At 38.4% G+C, this 22627-nt stretch overlaps 1 long non-coding RNA gene across 1 annotated transcript in view; it reads left to right on the top strand.

The window, feature by feature from the left end:
- Nucleotides 1-19568, top strand: part of LOC119705669 — a 98622-nt gene extending 79054 nt beyond the window's left edge. Inside the window, exons 4-5 of the long non-coding RNA XR_005258293.1 lie at nt 14273-14316; nt 19451-19568. This is a non-coding gene — a long non-coding RNA (uncharacterized LOC119705669). The remainder of the gene's footprint in view (nt 1-14272; nt 14317-19450) is intronic.
- The last annotated feature ends 3059 nt before the right edge of the window (nt 19569-22627 follow it).

A 22627-nucleotide genomic window follows, 5' to 3' on the forward strand; every position in this document is an offset into this window, starting at 1 on the left:
ATGGCATGCGGTAGAAATGTTACAGTCGTGGTTTTTTTCTCTCTTCTTTTTCTTATCTACATAAACAACATAACTTTGTCAGAAAATTGAAAATGTGCACTTTGTCCCATCAGCTAAAATGGGCTGTCAGATAATGCTTTTTTTTCTCCATTGCATCAGATGAATGATGTAAATGGTTTTTGGCTTTGGAGTTTTTTGCAAGGCACTAGAGTAAATGATCAGAGTAGTAACATTTTTAACCTTATCTATCATACTGAAACATTTTTTCTGCCTCCAATAAAACATGTCAGAGTCGATTAAGGACATTCTTCAATGAGGTATAATTCACAGATTTTAGTAGCGAATCCAAGAGCACTGAAGTATTAAAGAGGCTGTGAATACTTAATTACGGATATGTTGCCATCCTACCTTTTACTGAATTCCCTTAACACTTTGGTGCTCTGTATCTGAAAATGCTCTTTTCCTCTGATGGTGAAGTAAAAGGAAAAGCCAGGTACAATGGCAGAGCATATGTCACATTGTATCTAGTGACAGAGCAGTGAGAGATACTGCTGTTCTAGTACATTCAGCTGTGCTTATCTGGTACATGAGTGCACATTACTTTCCATGGGCTCGGATCACTTTGGACAGTATCATTAAATGCCACGTCATTACCTGTTATGGAGTAGTGCTTTTGCTTGAAGCGCCTCCTGGGATACATGCAACAGTAGGAAGAATGATGGGTAAAGATGGAAGCAGCATTAAATTTTCAATGGAAACACTATTGACTTTGACTTTTCAGAAGCCTTATCTTTTAGATGGTGTTTGTCACAGAACCTGTAAAGCTGTGGATGTTCGTCAGTTGGAAGTTGCAGGCAGTTGAACGATATGGACAGGTGAAGGCTCCAGAGGGATCAGCTGGGCTAGCATTGAGCTGGAGGGGGTAAATTGAAGGTTTATTTATCCAATTCACTGTCAAGGTCAGCTTGCTGGAGAGCTGTCCTATGTGTGCTTACAAAATGCCAAAATCCTGGCAAATTGTCTGAAAGAGCCTCCAAATCACTGACCTTTGTACAACTCACATCAGCATGCCACTGTCTTTTAACAGTATCCTTAGAGTGCATTAAATAGTTTGTAAAATCAAGGTTTTAATGTCAGCAGAAGTAACTTTTTATTCTCAGCAATAAGGAAAAAAATAAAAAATACCTAATGATGATGGAAAGAAACACATGAAATAGAGAAGCTGTTTCACCCTAAATACATTTAGCATCTACTGCTTTTTCAGAGTTTTCTTCAGAGCATGTTTTAGAGAGGCTATTTCTTTTCCTCACCAGATAAAACATCTAAAACATTTGACTTTTTTTTTTCTCTTTCAATACGTGGTTTTTAGCATACTTCTATTAAAAAATCTAGATTTGCCTTTAGCCTTTAAATTTCTCAGGTGAGTTGCTCAGATTTTAAGCTAATTAGAGCTTAATTTATTCTTTTAATTAGTTACAAGAGAGTTTTTAACTGTCTAGTTCCATGTATTTCTCATGTATCTGTGTTAGGTATCTGTTAGAAACAGGTCCATTTTTTTTTTTTCTTTTACTGCTAACCAGGTATACCTTTAAGTAGGTCATATGTATCACTTTGGTAACTATGTAGTCTTTTGAAAGTGACTTAAAAAATTATTAATATCTATATGAGTCCTTTTGCATATAAGGAGTATTATCCCTACATAATACCTACCCCTGGAATTTACACTGGGGAAAAAGTGGGATATCCCTTAGTTGACTGTGAAGCATGTAACTCCCCCAATTCCAAAGCCATTTAAATTGTCCATGCTTAACTGAAGTAGCATGAAAATAAAAACACAGCAGGTTTAACCATAATTGGCTTAGTCTTATAAAGGGCTAATGGCACATTTGGCTGTTTTAGTGAATGGTTTTTCACTTGCTTTGTAGTAGGTCTTGTTTCCATTTAAATATACAAGACTCATCGTAGCCGAGTGAAAGACAGATATGTGTTGAGCTTTTGTTACATAGTTTGTTTTACACTTTGCAGTGTGCTTCTGGGTTTTTTTCTCATATTTTTTCTTGTCTTTTTTCCCCCCGTTCATTCATGAGATACCCAAATAAGTGTTTTTGTGAATTCAACTTTGTAATTTTCTTTTTTCTTCACTTGTTGTTTGTTGCAAGATGCAATTTTCCAAGTAAGGCAGCTCAACTTGCATTTTTCCCAGAAAGGAATATTAGAACACACCACGCAGCTCTTGTGGCATGGGTGAAAATTATTGACTAGCAATGGATGAACTGGAAAATCAATTTTAGCCCTATTTTGAGAATCTTCATGTGGAACTCTCTTACTACTTTGAACTAATTTCTAATTATACCTGTCTGTTAATGCAGAGTGCATTTCCAAATTTTATCAAAATCTATTTCAATGTTTTGATACTCTGTTGTTTATTTGTATTTTATTAGCATATGTATGAATCTCAGAACATTTTCAGAGTTTGAAACAGAAATAGTCTTTGAAGAACAAAGAAAAAATGAGCCCTTGAAGTTTCTTAACTGCAGCACAAATATAAATTTTGGTGTATGTACAAGTTTGGAATATATCTAATTCCTATTAATTTTATGACTTTGGGGTAAATCATTGTTTAAGTACTTTTTAGACCATAGAGATTTTATATGATGGCTGCTGAGGGCTGCCTTTGAGCCGTAATACATGATCACGTGAACCTGCTGTAGTTCACAGATCACTGACTTGACAGAACTTTATTATTATTTAATATTTATGTTACAATATTGCCCAGAGTCCCCAGCCTCAGACAATGCCCTGTTACAGTGGGTATTGTACAAACATCGATGTAGACATGATCAATGTCTCAAGGAGCTCAGAGCTGTTGTAGTTATAAGGTCACGCTGCAATGAAGTTCAACTCTGCGTAAACTTTGCAAAAAAGTTTTGCAATATGCCAGCTTTGAAGTAGGAGAGATCAAATCAAAGAGAGTGGAGAGACAAGGGTTCCACCTGTGTGACAAAGCCTGCCTTTATGGTTGGTGAGTACACATTTAGACAGAACGAAAGCAAGACTGAATTATGACACAGTGCCTTAGGGCACATGCTGCATTTCAAATTCAGGCATTAGCCTGTGTTTTATATGCTTTATTTTCTACTTTAATTGAAACTGCTGCATTTTCAGATTGAGATTTAGCAGATAAAAGAAGGAAAAGATATTTCCCAGATAGTATGTCTGAATTTCATAACCGCATCTCTGCACTCCTGGCAGTCATGGTTTGCATTAAAAGGGTTACCAGGTATGCTTTACACTGGGCTGGCCCAACGAGAAAGTTTGTATTTTGAGTCTGTGTTCTGTGCTGGAAATGTTGATCATGAAAATGCAAATGTTATTGAACAGAGTTTGTGTGTCTATTTGCAGTTTAAACCTTGCCTTTTCATGAGGCATTCATTAGTAGAAAACAGATGCAGAGATACAGAGCTCCCATATTTCTCTTCAAGTTTTGTCTTAATGCTTTCCTCTTGGTCTGGTCTTTAGATGCTGAGCAAGGAAGATTCCCTTTGGGGTTTTTATCTATCCATTTATTTGTTTATTTTTGCTGTTGAAACTAGCAGGATTTGGTAAAGTCTTCTTGGTCCCCTAATATTCTTCCAGCAGAGTGGGAGAGCCATACTGCCTCTCACAGAGAAAGCTGAATGTTTATGATGAAATAGAGAGGATTTCTTCTATTGCTCAAAATTACTTTGTTTTCTATTTCTTTTGAGTTATACTAAACTATAAGTAATTACTGTTCAGAACCTGAGATCCTATGGCTCTAATTTAAAACATAGCATTTTTTGCAGTAATTCTTACTATGTAATATTTTAGTGGCAACAAAGTATATTTAAGGAATCTAGAACTAGCAATAATATTATCTTTTTGGGGAGTCTTGGTTAAACAGAGGGAGGAAATTGCCTTGTAGTGTTCTCTGGATGTTGAAGGTGAATTATAGCAGCTCTGAGGATAACTTAGTTGGCTGCTTTCTTTTTTAGCTAACCAACTCATTGACTTCTACACAAAAAAAAGTTCATGCGTTTTTGAGCTCTTCCTCTTCTTCTTGCAGACTCTCTGGATCATTCGGAGTTTGGTTTAGACTTCAGACACAAACATGCTTTCTGAAGGCAGTACTTTGCTGCAGGCCATCTGATTGCTTTTGTTTGCTGGGTGTGGGATATGAGTTTTGGTAGGAAGAACTCAAGGGCAAGGAATGCTGGCAGAATACCCAGTCGTGCTCAGTTTGCTTGTGTCTGTTCATAGCTCTGAAATACTGGTTCAACAGTGCATGTTATCACACAGCACCAGCCAAGTTTCCCTTTTACATGCGTGATCCATGTGCTAATCTGTGGAAATGCATAGAAAGTGCTGTACCTGCCTGACGACCACCACGGATTCTGCAACCCAGGGGTCTCATAAAAACACAAAACATCTGAGCCATAGAGAATGATACTTTTTTCTTTTTTCCCTTTCTGTGAAATTTTAGGATACTTAGTCTGCTTTCCCCTTAAATTTGGATGGAACAAGCTTCTTTGGCATATCACACTTTCCTCCTCTGTGCTTGCTTCCCGTGATTTTCTCCAAGTGCAATTCTGCTTTCACTGAGCCTGAAGCCCTCTTTCAGCCATGGTGTTTAAAGCAGAAAGGCACTGCTGTTTATGAACACTTTCCTTTTGCAATGGCACCTTTTTTGGACTAGTGTTTATAGAGGGAAAAGGCAGTCTACCTAGACTAAGAAATTCAGTCTATTCTGCAGCATGCAGCAGTGTTCTGTGAGCTCTTGCATCGGTGATTTCATCTTTGGGTGTTGATGGTGGTTTGAGCACCTCGGTGTCTGCTGTGGTGATTGAGAGCATCCCTTGCTCCTTTGCTCAGAAGTCTGCAGAGGTTTGAAAAACAGATTATATGAGCACAATGGCTTTTAGAGAATGAGGACGTAGTAATAAGGCCATCATGAACGTGCTGAGGTATCTGTCCTAATAATGCACCATGAAATTAATATGTACCTGTGCAGTAGTTGCTGAGGGTGTCTGCTTCTTTGCAGATCAATTTGATACAGCGTTCTGTCTGTACAGAAATTGTGCAGTTCATTTTCTGTGGTTAAAAAAGCAGACATTCTGGATTCTATGGCAGAATTTGATGATTTTGATAATCCATTAACATTTAAAATAAGAGCAAAGTACAAAGCTGAAAAGAGACCTTAGTATGAATTCGAGGACATTTGATGAAAGATCTAAATTTAATATTATATCTTATTATTATCTGAGCCATCTGGGGTTTTCTTTGTAGCTTCCACATCACTGAATGTATTCTCATCATACAAGTCAATTTTTAAATATGCTATTTTATTTCAAGACAAATGTGCCAAATGTAGATATTAGACAATTACAGCTCAAGAATGTAGGAAATGGGAAAGCTTACCTGCAATGATTATGGAATGTGAAGATCCGAATCTCTTGGGCTAAATATGAAACAATGGATACATTAGGTCTTTAATGCACCAAAAAATAGATGTATTTGTAGATGAAGCTTTGGAGCTGAACTTGATCCACTTCATGTACCCAAAGTGTGATGGATGTATCAGTTTCTTTGTTATCAGAGACATAACTCCTAGATCACTGGGTGAGATATCATGAGAGTTAGTAGGGCCAAAAGGAGAAGTTGACCTGTGAGCAGTGAATTTAGGTTTCTTGAAATGAGTTCGCTGGACTGATGCTTTTATTGAACAAAAAACAAAGCAAACAAACAAAAAACACAAAGAAACAAAACCAAACCAAAACAAAAAACCCCAAAAAACTAAACCAAACAACACAACCCCCCAAAAAGTCCCAACCCACCAGCTGTTGAGGAATCCATGCTGAGCAGGTGGCTGGGGGCAGCTGCAGGTGGAGTCTGGGTGTGAGCCCAGGCAAGAGCCGGTGACCTGCCACCCCTCTGAGTGACAAAGGCCCCAGGGACCGTGGCACAGCTGGGGAAGGGACACCAGAGCCAGCACAGGAGCTGAGCAGGGAGATCCCAGACTACAGAGCCTTAGGCTGCAAGGAGATAAAAGCCCAGCAGTTCCTTTTTTGGGGTCCCTCCTCAGGAGCAGCTCAGGCTGTTTCTTGTTACTGCTCTGTCATTCCATTGTTTAAAGGATCCAGAGGTCTGAGACTGCTGTGGGAAACTTGGGGTTGAGCTGGCGAAGAGGAAGCCTTTTCTGGCTGTGAGTGGGTGTGTGGAGCCCAGTGGGACCTGCTGGGTCACTGGAGCCACCCCGTGAGGGGCCCTCAGTCCCAGCAGTGACAGTCTGGGCTGGTGGGGCTGTGGCTGACAGAGTGGCTCCTGGATGGGCAGGCAGAATTATTGCTTGGGCCTGGCTCCTAATCACAGAAGTTGTGTTGGGGAGTTTCCTGCTTGATCAGATAGACCTGTGTCTATTCATAGCATGGAGCTGGGGCTGAAGGAGAAATAAATTCAAATCTGTAGGTGAAGAATCAGGATATGCATCCATCTATTTCTGATTTCAGGAAAAGTCAAATGACAGATACATATACACTTTGAAAGACTACATGTTTTATGACACAGAGTGTCTCAGAAGAGACTATTTGAACATTATAACTTTATGCCTAACTGTGTTGCTGTCAAGACAAAGCATAATGTTTTCACATCTAAAATTTAACTACACTGTATTTATTGTTTTGCTCGAGAACATTAAAGGAATCTTATCTGTCAACATACAAGAGCAATAAATGAACAACTTAAATTACGAGAGTAAATTAAATGTCAACTTTATTTCACCAAAACAGGCTATTCTTTTCTCTTAGCAAAAGTTATAACTACTGTCTTGAAATATTTGCTGTTGAAAAATGATTGACAAGTGTAGACAGAAGTGTGTAAATGCAACAGGTTTTTAATTTACTTGATTATCATATTTATTGCAAGCATAGAGGTAAGTTTGGAAAAATAACTTCGTTGTTGTACTATGTTACCTCAAATCCCCTGCATTCACTGTAGTTTCAAACTTTACTGCTCTCTCTGTTCTCATATTGGCCATGTTTTTGTAACTAGAGTATAGCTCTGTGTTTTATTTTATACTAGTAAATCACTGAGACCCAGTAAAAATGTAAAAAACCCTAATAGATAAAAATGATATATACTTTTGGCTTAGAGTATATGATCTATTTCTCCAAAGTATTTTGAAGACCTCTTCAAATTCTGTGTGTGCTTGTAAATTGCCTGTTATTAAAATAACTCTTTTAGCTGTAATGAAAAAGAAAGAAAAAGAAGTTTTAAAATAATGTACATATTGCTGTTCAAACCTTCCTCACCTATATGTCTGCATTTGTTTGCTGGTCTTTAAGAACAAAAATTTCTTGGAGCAAGCCTATATGCAGCTGTACACTGGGATTAGAGAATTATAGTTCTTAGGGAAGGCTCAGAAAGACATAACAGATAAGTGAAATGTTATTTCACAAGGTCTGCTTCGTTGTGTGGGATATTTCTCCTTGACGGGAACATATAAAAGTGTTTATCTAATGTATCCACACTGTGTATAGTGAAAGAAAAGGGAGTAACAGGTCTTTATCAAAACTATTCACGTGGAAGGGTATGATGTAGCATAAACCAAAGGAGGAGTTTATTTGTGGCAAAATTATGGGCAACTCTCATGCCTTTCATCTTCAACAAATGCACGTTTGCCTGCGTTGTGTTCATAAATGAGTGCTCTGCCTGCCTGGAATATGGACTCCCAGAATCAAACAACTTGGACTGGATGAAAAATGAGAGGGCTAAAAATTATGTTGCTGAAGCAAGGCAGTATTTATCCTTGTGGTCAGAGCTATATGAGAAAAGCCCTCAATCTGCAATTTTCAATATATCTGTTCTGGGTGAAGATAAAAGAATTGCTAATTGAGTTTACAGTATGTAAGACTCTGGGCTGTGTAAGGGTAGGTTATCATTACCTCTATGTTGTCAGTTGTAAATCTATCTGCTTCTGTGGTCTAGAAAGTCTCTTCCCATAAAATGATGGTCCAGTATTTTTTGAGCCAAGATGTTCTGTCTCCAGCATGTGTCAGAAATAGTGACATAAGACAGAAACTCTCATAATACTAGCCATGAACCAAAAGGAATGTGTGTTGTTAACAACTTTGGAAAGACCCAGTTCTCATTGTAACTGCCTTCTAGCAGCTACATGGAAGAGAGGATAAAAATTATAAAATATAACCATGATGTATTTTCCTGATGAAGCAATAGTTTATAATGATAGTCACTATAAAGTTAATTTTTACTTGAACAGAGCTGAGCTTAATGGTTTTCAATTATACTAATTTGAGTCATGGGTTTAGTTCATGTAGATTTTGCAACCCCTGGGTTTTGCTTTTATGTCTTCTCCCTTAAATGCTTGGCTTCTTTTTTTGCATTATGCCCTTCCCATTCTCTTTTAGCAGGGAACATCAGGCAGTGATGGGATGGCTCCATCCCCTTCCATTTGCATCAGAATTTAATCTTCTGTGAGGAAGATGATTAAACATGTAATTTGAAAATAAGGTCTCATGTTCCAAGTGGTTTTGTCATCCAGCACATGCTCAAGGAAGAATATCCAAAAGCATGTCACCTTTCTCTGACAGAGGTTGAAATCTCTATTTCACCTAAGTTTTCTAAGACACACTCTGCATTGGCAAGGAATTAGGCTCCTTATAAATGCATCAATTTCAATTGATTTGTGCTGAGGCCTCATATCTACAGTAAGAATGTTTTGAGATTTTTTTACTTTAGACTATGGTTAGTGTGGCCACTGGAACCAAATGTGCCCATCCTGTCTACATTTGGAGATGACTGAGAAACAGTTGTCGATTTGCACCTTTTACTTACATTGACTAATGGAGCACATCTGGTACACATCTGGTAGAGCTTCTGGTTTTTTTGTGGTTTTTTTTTTTTGGCCTACAAAAGGAATCTGGAATCAGGTCATCAAAACAGTTTTATTAACAAAGCCAACTACAATACGAGGGAATAAATTCACCCAAAGCTGTACCACTGTTCTGGACAGAGATGCTGGTGTAGGTACAGCCTATGACCAGTGCCATGACCATGTGCCTGAACAGAGGGTGAGCAATTCTTTCTTACATCTTTTGCCTGTTACGCCTCTCTGACACTACAGCCAAATATTCCTGTGTCATTTCTTTCTGATTGTTCATTTGTTTGTATTATAAATCCCATGTCCTTTCTCCACTGTCTTGCTCCTTTTTATTTTTCTTTCTGACTTCACCTCGACCTCCCCCAGTGGAGGCTGCTGCAGATTGTGTCTCTGTATTTTCTTTCAAGCATGGAGTTGGCCAGTGTTGGCCACCAACCCAATGGTCTCTGTTTTTCAGAGTGTATGTTGCATTAAAGACTACTGAGCCCCTCTGGGCCTCCACCCATCACGCAGTTTGAGGAATTGTGGTATTCATCTAGTGATTTAAATGATCTCAGTCTCAGCTTTTCTTTTTAGAAAGAAAGTGTTCAGAGATATGGAACTAAAAGAAAAAGAAGGAAAGTCAGTCCCCCCATACAGTGTCTGCAGAGACATGATCACTCACTTTGTGTGGGGAGGCTGTTGGTTGCTGAAAAAAAGAGGTCTGGTCAAGATCTCTGGTCAGGGGTGTCTGCAAATCTTAACATCAGCTTTTGTCCTTGCGTGTAGCAAAAGCTTTCCAGTGGCATAACAACATCTACTACATAGTTTCAGAAATTCATTTGCTATTTGGTCTCATTTTTATTTCATGTTTCCTTAGAAGTATGCTTTTTGCCTCATAAAAAATGTTAATAAATTCTATCATTATAATTTGCTTTGATGGCATATTTAAGGGTATGTCCTCATGGAATGTCTCTTGGAGAGATGATACCCTGGAAAGAATATGTCTAGAATGGACAGTACTGTCTGACCTCATTAGCCAGCAGTCCAGGGAGCAATTGCAAAAGACCTAGATTGCAGTAAAACCTTGTTTCTCTCCAAGACAGGCAGTAGATTGTATGACTGGGGTGTCACCTTGGTTGTGTCCTGCAGCTTTCAATCTGCAACACATGGACAAGCCTTGAACAGGCACTGTGTCAAGCAAATAGCATCAGAGTTTGTCATGGGTGCCATGGTTTATTACTTTCTTGATGAAATGGGCATTTGTCCAGTGAGAACTTGACTGGTACCTCTGAATTATTTTGCCTGAACTATTTAAGTTACCCTACCTGGTGCAAATTTGGGCTGAATTTGTGCTACAGGAAGGGCTCCACATCTACCTTTTATGTAAGTGTAATCTTCAATCCATGGTTGGCTAAAACATTAGATGTGTTCACTGACCTCTTTGACATCAATAAGAATTTAGTATCTAAATCAGTTAAGATTCCATTTATTCATATACATTATATGCATTTTAATATCGACAAGAGAAGACAGGTCTTATCATTAAAATGATCTTGGATGTAATGTTTTCAAATTGTTGCCATAATAGTTCATGACATGCTGGATCTGTTTTGAGTGCCATAAATCATAGCAACTGATGGGAAAGGAAAGAGCAGCAGTTAGAGAACTATGAAAGAAATAAATAATTTTAAAAATAGGTTAAATATTGTTTACTGTCAAAAAGAGGACAGGAATATGATACTTTTCAATTACTTTTTACGTGTTTCTTGAGTTTAACTGAGTTTTATATTGATTAAATGTGGTGGAGGGTGGGGTATTCTTTTGGGCTGCAGATTCATCTAAAGTTGAGAACACATGGTAACTGTTGCTTTTATTTTGTGGAGAGATCTTTTTGTCCTAACCCATCTGGTTCTGTGTTTCCCTCAAAGATTTAGACATGCTCTCTTTAAAATGTATATCATCTTCCTGATGAGCCGTATCTTTCAAAAGCACATTTTCTTTTTCCTTGTAGCATTTCTTTGAATGATGTGGGTATTACAGTCCAAAGCCGGTCCTATTTTCTTCAATATGATCTAACTAGTAATGCAGATCAATATGTATCAATATAACCTTATAAGACAAGCTCTGTGTATTTGGCTTTGAACTTCAAGGTATCCTTTTTACTGGGTGAAAGAACAAGCTAAGCAACTGGAATGTTATTAATACATTTTGCAGTTTTTTGTGGCTAAAACTTAACTTGAACTACACAGATAAAGTGCTCTGATCATTTAAAATATTTATCTTGGTGTGTGAAGAAACCAAAGTTAGAAAAGAGATTTGGGATTTTGGTTGGTGCTTTGTTGTGTTTTTTTTTTTTTTTCTTGTTTGTTTTGTTTTGTGTTTTTTTTTTTTTTTTAGTGCTGAAGGCAATTATATCTTTATTGACCCTCTGTGTTCACCCCCTCCTTCAATGTCAGGTACTTGCTTATTATTATCAACATGACATCTCCTTTCTTTGAAAGGTTGTCCGTCACACTTTGAATCACCTCTCTCCATGGTTACATTTTCTAATCAGTTCACATGATTGAGCCTACATCAAGTGATGCTTTACTTAATTCCTTTCCGTTTGTGTGGTGTGATTCTTGGAGGGACTCTCGTCAAAATTTTGGAGGGCCCTGTCAGTTTGAAAAGAACATGACCTTTAAATTGTATCAGTATGTTTGCTGGTGCATAAGGGAAAGGAAAAGGTTTGTAGTGATGGAAAACCACTCTAAAAATGAAAAGTAATTCTCTCAGAAGCAACATGCATAGGAAGTTAATTTGTTTATATTTAACTGATTTTTAAGAAAAGGCAGAGTGAGGGGGCCATGTTCTTTGAGCAGTAAGGGGTCTGAACAGTGTGTCCTTAAATTTGGCTTTGAAAATGTTATCTATTGTTCTTGCTTTTCTGCATTTATAAGAACATATAAAAGTGGAAATATTCAAATGTGACAGAATAAAGGTGTAATTCTTTGAAATTATCAAAGCTGTTACTTTGCTGCGTTTTCATAACTGTATCTGTGGCCATGCTATAATTAGTAATTGACAATGCTAATTATTGTACAGTCTGTCACAGATTGAAGTGGCAGAGTTAGATTTTATGTGGGTATAAATATGCATACATTTATGTGTGGGTGAGAGGATACTTCAAGTTAACACAGAATTTTGCATTGTGAGTGCAGGCAGTCTGAAAAAAAGGAAAATCCATCTGGAATGCCTAACGTGGATAGCTGAGGAATATAATACAGATTCATGCCGGTGGAGCTGAGTAATGCTGGGAACATAATAAAGTTTTGCAACCTTTATTAAGTATATAAACTGTAGATGATCAAATGCCCTGCATAACTGAATCAGGGCTATTGACTGTTCTCATCTCCTTTCCACTATGCTTTGAGGTAAATTACTCTTAAGTAGTTTTTACAAATGTCAAAATGTGTAGTTTCAGTGAAGCTGTTGAAGTCTGGTTTGCCATGCATTTATATATTAATATTACTTGATGTTGATGTCCAGAAGCTGTTTGTCCTCTAGCTTTTTTCTATATTTGGGGTGTTTCCAATCATACCACAACAGATTCTTTGATATCTGATAAGGTATGAGGTCATTCTGAAAGTGTTCCCAAGGTCAGTAAAAGGGTTTTTCTTTTCTTTTTGGATATGACACGCTCAAAAAATGTGTAGGAACTTGATTATCTTTGAACTTTTCACCCTTCTGTCAACTTGGCTGAAATGAGCCTGTAGATACAGAAGTTATAGGGTGGAGATGCACAGGCGGGGTGTGATCACACAGAATTGCTTCAGTGAAGGTGTTTGTGCTGCTCCCTTGTCACCCTAAGTCCCCTGCCACTCTCTTCAAATTTAATAGTTTTCTTACTGAATCCTAAGAAGGATCTAGGCTTTCCTGCCAAAGATCTTGTTTTCTGGTACTGGATCTCATTCTTTCTTCAGGAAATCAATCCTACTTGAACTTGAACCCTACATGAACTTGATCAAGCTGACAAAATCCAGGTTGACAGAGCTCTTGTTTTGGGTGTGGCTGGAAAGAGATGAATGGGTTAATCTTTACTGTGAATTTCTGTTTAGACAGCACTGTGTGAGAGTCAAATTCTGGTCTTTGTTCTCCGATTTTCAGCTTAAGGAGTAGAAAAATATTGAATCACTTTCTACTTTTTCACTCTTCCCAGGAAGTGTCCCAATGTCACTCAAGCTCCGGGCTCGAAGTCTCACAGACTCTGCCCCTTTAACACAGCAGCTGTGAGCTGGTTCTGGGCCTCCAGAGCAGAGAGCTCACCTCTGAAATCTGCCCTGTCTCAGTTTAATTATTTGGCATGTTTCACTTTCCTAATGATAGTGGCAAAGCCGTGGTTGTTTGCATCTAAAATTAAGGCCGTTCACAGAGTTCAGATCTGTCGGTTTTGCAGCAATAAGGTGTGCCAACTTTTGTGCTGGAGTTGTGGAGTTCATGATATGCAAATTGCAGGTGGATACGGCACTTGACAATAGCACACATGCTATGCAGCATTAGAGGTCCCCATGCAAAATTTGGAATGAAATCGTTTGTGGGTCTGTGATACTGAAGGAGATCAAGGCAGCTGCAGCTTGGGCGTGCATGTTATCTACATTTCATAGAGGCATTTTGCATAGGATTTTATTTTAGCATTTTTGTGCTAATTTGTATTTCATGATTCATTCATACATTTAACCCGTTAATGCAACTCTAACCTTTCTCTGATTGCTCAGATAAAAGTGTTTTCTCTGTGTTTCAGAGAGTATGAAGCCAGGTGGCAGAATGATAAATACCAATAGCGGGTCTCTGGGTTGGTAGCAATATTCAGTAGCGTATAACATGGCTTTCACTTACACAAAGAAAGGTCATACATTTTCATCTGTGACGTCTCAGCGTTGCCTGAGACATGAACTTCACAAATATGTGAAGCCACTATATTCTACAGTTGCTTTCTTCTGGGCCATAACATCCGGGTTTCAGTTACTGTAACTTGATGCAGCCCCATGCTCCTGATATTGAGGACAAATGTTTGGCATCTCCTACTGGAAATCCCCCTTTTGATAGGGTGCTTTGCTGTTTAGGACGTGTGAAATCTCAGAAATCCTGCAAATCATATTCTCTGTTTGAGAGCAAAACCAAAACCACACATCACAAATGAAATATTAGAAATTAGGCCTTGACTGAGACAAAGGACTTTTGGTTTTGGATGAAAATTTCTGTTATTTTGTCCAACCAGAGGTGAGCTAGAAATGCTTACATGGCATGATATCTTTTAAAAGAGGAAATAGAACACAAATTCTCTGCAGCCTTAAAATACTAATAGATGTTTTTCTTTGTGTTCCCTTTTTTCCTCAGGAAGTTGATAATAGAAATTGTGCATCACTTCAGGGTCTTGTGAGGTATGACCTCAAAACATTTATTTGTTTATTTATTTATTTACTTCCTCTTCCTTCCTCCCCCTTTCCTTTTTGACTCCTGCTCTAGCTAATTGTTCTCCTCTTTCCCTTGAAATAATAAAATGGTGTGTTTTAACACGTTCCATTTCCTACAAGCTAAGGGGCTCCCATTGTAATTCTTTTCTCACTTTCCCTCTTATGGATATGTGAAATATAATTCCATATCTTGAATTGTCTAACACGCAGAGTAATAGCCTATGTTCCTACAGCCTCATCCACTTGATTGGAATTTTCCACATGGAGCAAATGCAGTGCTGAACCCCTTAGGAGCATCATGGGGACTAGATCCCAGAGTTCCAACCTGCTCCTTGCTTAATCACAGGCAGTATTCATTCAAAAGTCTCTCTTAAATTAATTGAGAGCGTTGCCTGAGAGGGGTTGAAAGATTGGGATCATTCTGAACAGCAGTGTAGTTGTGCTATACTGTTAAAGGATGCCATGTCTTAAATATACTGGAAGTCATAAACACAGCATTATAATAAATTACAAAGCAGACTTTTGGAAGATTTGTTCTACCTTTCACAAAATGCTAATGTTTATTTTGCTTTCATTTCATTGCATTGTCTTTCATTTAAAAATTACAGCTTTACTACAGTGAGCTAATTTCATAATACTGTATTAACTTAATATTATATAAATTATGTTTGTCAGATTTGGGCATTGTTGTAGATGTACAAAGCCCAAATTTACTACCAAAGCTCTCCAAACACATGTATTCATAATTTGCTACAATGAACCATATGCCACAATATAGTATTAAGGAATTACACATTCTAATGCCAGGCACAAATCCTGCTGCTCTTTCTGCTACTGTTCTAGGTACAAATAGAAACAATATATTTCTAGCCTTTTTTTTTCCCTACTTGCAATTATGAGCAAAAAATGTTACAGTGTGGGAATATTTAAGCCACCTGCACTTTGTTGTCTGACTAATTTTTAGCGGGTGTTGCTTTTGAACATTATTGAAAATATGCAGAGATTGCAGCAGTTCCTGGGTATATTTTCTCTGCAGACTATTATAACTTCAGGCCTGGAAGGAAAAGGTAATAGAAATTGGCACAAGGAATATTACAGAGCACGGAGAGCTACGGCTTTCTTTTAGTGGAGAATGGGAATGCTCCTGCCTAAGAGGTTTAATTGCAGCTGCCTGCAGTTTTGCATGTGGTGTTTTCCACTTGCAAGGTGTAAGGTTCTGCAGTGTAACCTGGCTCATTCTCTCAATTCAAACAAAGAGCAGAAATGCGCTGTGTGAAGGGAAGGGGAGAGCTTGTGCAATTGTGGAACATCTATAGGTTTTTAAACACACACTGTCTAATCAGCCTCTGACAGATCCATTGTAAATCAAAGGTCTGGTAAGTGGGGATGCCAGAAATGTTTGATCTCATTCCAAGCCTTGAAACAACTTGCTTATTTTTTCTGCAGTTTGGCTCCTCACTAAAATAAAACATTGAGAGATGAATGTTCTGACAGGTCATTGTGTGTCAAACTGTCACTCTGTAATGGTTACATATTTCAGCTGGATTGAGGTGGTGGTGGTTGGGGGAGGTCTGAGAGAAAGAGAAAGAGAGGGAGGGAAAGAGACAAAGAATAACAAGATTTCTGCTCCTTCTTATGGCTGATCTTCATTTAAACCAAACACTTGTCATGTTCAGGGGAAGTTTTATAAATTTTTAATGATGTTGCGTACAACTGGTGCTTTGAAATTTGCTGTACTTTAATTTTTTCTTCGTTAGCAAAGGTTCGCTAATGCATTGAAGTGCTAAGAGCGTGTCCTAGGGATGCCATGATAATTGTGTTGTTAATAATATTGTGGCACTAGTAATGTTCTCCTGGTAATCAAGCCATGAGATTTTTTTTTAATATATTCAGTTATTACACCGCATCTCGTACAAATCATGTCAATTACAATTGCCAGTCTATGACAGTTAAAATAATTGTATACGTTTTCCAGAATTTTCTATTGGCTTGGCTAATCAAGCTAAAAAAAAAAAATCAACACATTATTTGCATTAATTTTGTTTCTAGTCTGTTCCTACTCCTAAATCATTTGTCCATCTACTTCAAAAGGCGGAACAGTAAGTATTTTAATAATAAATATACAAGCATATTCATACTGTAACATAATATAGGCATACTTCTGCAATAGTAACACAGAATATTTCCTAGGATTAATTTGTGTGTGTGTATAGATATATGTTTGCTAAAATTATGCTCATGTAGAGTGTGTGTACACTATCAGAGATTTATAAAGATTGATATTCAGAGGTGTTTATTTTCATGGGTTTGGAGTGTCTGTGTGTACACCTATGTAAAGATGCCAATCTGTCTGTAGACATTGATATTTTATGCCTCCCTTAGAGATGATTGTGTGTTATTGCATTTGAATATTTATTTACATCTAAAAAAAAATCAATTAAATAGTTGCCACCTGAAAGGCAGAGCAAGTTTGGTGTCCAAACATTAGCCGTCTGTAACACTGGCATCTCCTGTTTATTGCTGTCGCTTTGTTTCTTTGAAAACAAGAGACAAACAGCAAAAACTGGCTCAGCATTCTGTCACCAGGGCAGGAAACATCCCATTGTGTGGTTGAGTACCGTGTCCTGGTGGGGAGGGGAAAACGTGAGCTTATTTTCTCTAGAATAGATTTAATTTTATTTTTTCCATTTTTCTTTCATTTGTTTATTTTTTAAATTATTATTTTCAAAGACAATGAGAACACATTGCACTCACACTCCAAACTGTGGAACTATTGTTTCTTCCACAAGAGGTTCAGTGTTTTTCAGTGTATATTTACAATAGCTACTAAATGAACACAACAGGGGTGCAGAGGAAACAGGGAGTCAGCGTATGGATTGCAAAAATATACAGAATGATAATATAATTTCCTTTCTCAGGGAGGTACAGCATGTCGAAGGAGTGGTGAAAATGAAACAGCAGAGAGGCGGATCAGTAGTACATGAGCACTAACCAAGTACAGCCAGGGGTAGTATATGAGAGGGAATAACAAGTAAGGGATGTAGTAATTACACGAGGTGGAATAACGAGTAGGCACGGAAGCATTTGAGAAATAACAAGTCAGCTGGCAGTGGTATTTGAGGAATGACAAGTGAACATGACAGTATTATTTGAGGAATAATAAGTGAGCTTGGTGATATTATTTGGAGAATAACAAGAAACCAGGGGTGCTTTCTCTAGGCACTTTCCCCCGCTGTTATCTTGTGAAGGAGGTGCACAAAAGAATAAGTGGTCACAGGTTGCAAGGGTCAAGGAAACAAAATGTTTTTTTATGCAATAAGCTTCTGCTAAACATGGCCCGAACAAATCATCTCTCAAAATGTAGAATTTATTCCCCAACTTTGCCTGGAGGTAAAAGTGAAAAGAACAGATTTTTTTTTTTCCCTACTCCTCTGGTCCTGTGAGTCCTGACCATAGAGAATGAATGGCTTTAGAACTGTACCCAGACAGAAAAATCAATGCTTCATATCAGGAGGCTTCAGGGGTTAGACTCCCATGTTCATGTCAACAAGGCTATTGGTTTTCTTAATACTCCAAAGTTATCGTTTCCCCGCTGCAGGAACCTTCCACTGTGACTTGTGTGGTCACAGCTTAACAAAAGCACTTTCCCTTGGCCAACCACCAATTGGCAAGATGGCAAATGGCAAAAAAATTAATTGTTGATGATGTCTATATTTTTCTAAGCCATGCCATTAACAAGCACATGGAAGTTAGCACTTGCTGATGGGATTTGCTCTATAAAATTATGCTGGCTTGTGTATGCTATGGGGGTCACTACAGTTTCACTGATCGGACGATTCATGTTTTGAGCAAAACCATTACTGGGATAAAAATTCATAAGTACTGGAAAACTGAAATTAGAAAAAGAAGGTGGGCTTTTCTTCCTCCCCCCTCTCTCTCTTGGCTGGATATTCCTGCTATTTGTGTGGAAAGGCCACTGCTTCCTCTGGACAGACTCCTTCAGGCTTGGTCTTGTCGCTGTTTTAATCTGAATGGGTCGGTTTGTTCTGCAGTCATCACTTTTGTGTTAATCACTTCTCCCTTGTCAGAAAGTCTTACAGTTTGTCAATAGAATTATGTTACATGAGGTTAAAATCATGTTGCTTCAAATAATACTTTTTGTCATCACAAGGTATTAAATGGACTACCTGAAAATGATACCCTCTTTGAATCTTTGTCAATTTAATTAGTGTAACAACTATATTTGGCTTACTGGGCAGGAAAAAGCCAACCTTATGGGCTCTGGGAGAGAAAACTGGCTTCTGTACAGTTCCAGTATCATCCTGGTGTGCGTACAGAAAGCTAAGAGACTTAAATGTTGCATCAGGTTAGAGGGGCATTTTGTGGTCTGGTTAATTTGATGGCTTCCCCCTCCTCCAACCCCCCTTTAAGTATGTTACTGATGCCTTTTTTTTTTCCCCTGATTTTTTTTTTTCTTTTCCTGTGCTGTCTTTAGTGACACAGTGCTAACACTGAAAATGCTGGCGGCTACAGTGAGCATTGCTCACCCAGAGCAATCGGATGAAAAGGCAGTGCAGATGTAATTTGTTTTCAATGGCTGTTTCAAAAGAATAATTGTGGTGACATTGTGGGATCAATATTATAGATTTTTGTTTTCAAGTACACTGTATGTGTGGTGCTAAGGGGAGGCAGGAAATATAACACTGCAGCCTGAATACAATAAAAATGGATTGAGGTCTGTGGGTATTGTCGGCTGGTAGCCATCATGGGTTTGGAACATCATTGGTGGGATTACAGCGCCTGTCCTCTGGGCTGGGATTTCATTGTGAGTGCACACGCACTGTTTGCTGCAGTTTTCCTCCTCAGCTCCTTCAGGGAGCTGCTTACTGCACTTGTATAAACTCCCTGAGAGTGAGGCTGTGAGCGCTGCTCTCACCCCTAACCAGCGGCAGGATTAACAGGCTGGGGGTTAAAGTTTGCTGCCACATCCTCTAATTTGCCACACCACGCACACTGTCCTCCAGCAGAACCTGGGGTGGGGAGGGAGCATGGCACACCATTGTGAGCATTTCAATTCTCCTCCTGGTGCCTGTCTCTCTAGGCCACCACGCTAGATAAAACTTCTTTAAGGCACCTGAGAGAGAGAGAGAAAGAACACCTCCAGAGAGCAGCCTGCTGATAGAACCTACTTCTAACAATATGGTGAGTGTCATTTTAAAATACCATGAGAAATATGATGTGGTGATCAAGGACTTCCTGCTTTAAGGGTTTCATGTATCAGGGTAACTAGACAAAAAATGTAGTTCCCAGGGTGAAAATTATATTAACAAAGAATTAGTAATAAAGCTGAATAAATGTAATGAGATGTGAAAGAGAGTGCGTAGCACATTTTTTTTTCTGTCTTTCATAATTAGGCCCTGAAAGAAATGGAAATTCAGACAAAACACCTTCCTCATTACCAATTTAAATATTACAAGTTAAAATGTGTTGTTATTGGACAGCTGATTGTTTTGTTTTTTTATTCAAGTGGTAAAGATGCTGCCTTTGGTTCAGGTTGCTGTTTTAGAGGAAAGAATTTTGCAGACTGGTTTTGGCTGATTTTCTGTTAAGCTGAGATAAAATTTCAAATTTTCTCTCTGCCAGATTCTCCCCTTTCTTTCTTGGCTGAAATGATAGTTACCCAAACTCTGTTGACAGTCTGTGCACTACCGGGGTGGCCCAGAATCATCCTTTGTTATTCTCACAAGCCATTTATCATATTTATTAAATCTCATAGATTCCTACCATAAGTTGGAAAAAACAGTATGTGCTTAATTTGGACCAATTAATTCCACAACAAATACACTCTCTCTTGGCCTCTTTTATAAACCAGAACATCAAACAGCTGTTCTCTCATCCCAGCAAAACTAGTATGTAATGTTTTTAGTCAGCTTTTACTAGTGAGTATTGGATGAAATAAGATAGCAGACACTTACAGAGATCTATTTCAACCAGTAAATCCTGGTAATTTATTAATGACTCAAAGCATATAAAAGTAACTCTATTTCCTGAAGTTTTTATTTCTGAATTTTATAAATCTTCAGGCTAAGAGTCAGTAATATCCAGTTCCTTTCTATGTCTCAGTGTTATGTTACAGAGCATAAAACTCCTTTCTAATAACATAATATTACATGTTTCTTTTTGAAAAACAAAATATGCAAAACAATGTTGTGCTCTGAGGGCATTTTCAAAGCTCTAACATGGTTCCAGAACAAAAGCTACCCTTGCACTGCCTGCTATGGCTGTCCACTCATCCCATGTTTGCCATGGCATGAACACCTATCCCGAGGATCTCTCTCTTATTTATCTCCTGGGGGGTTTTGTCAGAGGCTGAGGAAGCCAGGTGACACTGAGTGTTTGCAGATTATCCTGAGATAAATACACACGTAGGCCTGATGAGAATTTGGAGATGAGGAAATTTAGAGGAGCATTGAGCATCTCATGAGTTGGACACTGTGTGATGTGCCCTGTGAGGGTTTCAGGGGCTCCACTCTGGGTCTGTTACAGAAGCTGTGTCTGTTTTGTCTCTCTGTGTCTCTGGTTCTCTGATTCCTGTCCTGTGATTAGAGGAGGTGACACATGTCTGGGAGTGGCACCATCACCATCTGATTGTTGGCAGCTGGTGCAGCTTTGAGCTGATGTGACTTCAATTGCACCTGATCACAGACTAATGCAGATGTGCTTCCAAAACACATGGGTGGAGCAGTGGCTGTGGATTTGCTGTGCTGCTGCTTTAGGTACTGTCTTGTCATTTTGAAAAGATGAAGAAATGCTGTGCAAAGCCTTGAACTTAGAAAAGATAAAGGTTTAGCCAGCTACTGCAGAGCCTGTAGGAACAACTGGGAGTCGCCTTTCCAGTGTTTGCTTTGAATTGCTTTTGGGTTGTCTTTTTTGTTTTTGCAATCTCCAAGAGAAAGGCTACTTGAAAGTGGCTCTGGGATGTGTGTGAATGGTTTACAAAGGTGGGACAGTCAGAAATATGGTTCACAACAGCTCTTTCTTCATGCTGGCTGAGAGAGACAGGCCTGCAAAAATGGGATTGACAGGGATCCAGGGATCACTCAGGGCTGCCTCTCTTACAGGTGAGGAGACAGTAAAGCAGGACCTGGCACTCCCAGGCTGCTCCCTCATGTCATGCCCTGACTGTCAGAACCTGATTGGATGTTTAGATCATGGTGTAAAACACAGATGCTGCCCTTGTATTGGAGTTTGGTAATGGTTTGGTGCTCTAAAAGTTTGCCAGTACAGTGCTTCAGCTTTTATTGTCAAATAATTGAGGTATCTGAGATGCTGCATAGTGTGATGGCTTGGGAAGGGCAACAAAACCTTGTATTTGAGGATTTCTTCCTCACTGGTAAGCCAGGAGGAACCCGGAACAGGTGTAACTCAACTCTAGATATCTTTGTATTGATTGTAGTATTTCTGCTTGCCAAATCTGGCATCTAGATTGCTTACAGAGATCTTTGTTGCAATGAGCCTTTATCCATTTTGTCCATTTTGTCTGCTTTTACTCTCCCAATCCCTCGCTTCTACTGCCCTTCCCCTTTTGCTTTGGTGTCATTCACCACCACAATTTCTTTAGCAAACCCCAAGGTAGCTTGAGGCAAAGCTGACACGCAGTAAATAAGAATCCTCACATTGCCTCTTCTGCCTTCTGAAAAATGAAATAATATAATACAGGAAAAACCAGTGCGATTTCTACAGACTTTTTCCATGAAATATATCTTTCAGTAGTCACCTGGTCTCTGTGCAGGGACATAGGCTGAGCACCCGAGTCTGGGAATCAAACCCAGATTTGTGGGAAAGAGTGCAGACCAAGTAAATGGTTTTGTAACTGGAATAAGTCAAGCAATTACTATCTGATGACTAGAAATAAATTTGAGATTAATGCAAAGTGTTAATATTTTAGGCTGCTTACTTTTTGTTCTTTATTTCTGAGAAGAAGTGTCAAAAACTGAAAGCTGCATATACACCATAAACTGCATTTCTTCACTTCTGTGGTTGACTAACCTTAATATATTTTTTTTCGGGATTAATTTCTGCTGATTCTTTAGAAGGAAATAAATAAGTGGTGTTTGCCTAGCTAATCTTAGGTCTGTTCTCTTCAAAATAGGGTTATGTTATTTTTCATGGAATAGGATAAATATACAAAATATATAAAAAATTTCATAACTGAAAAGAGTATAATTATTTATTTAACTTTAGTTTGTTTTTAAATATCAGTTTTGTGAGTTTTCAA

The sequence above is a fragment of the Motacilla alba genome, chromosome 11, assembly GCF_015832195.1.
Source record: "Motacilla alba alba isolate MOTALB_02 chromosome 11, Motacilla_alba_V1.0_pri, whole genome shotgun sequence".
Classification (NCBI taxonomy): domain Eukaryota; kingdom Metazoa; phylum Chordata; class Aves; order Passeriformes; family Motacillidae; genus Motacilla; species Motacilla alba.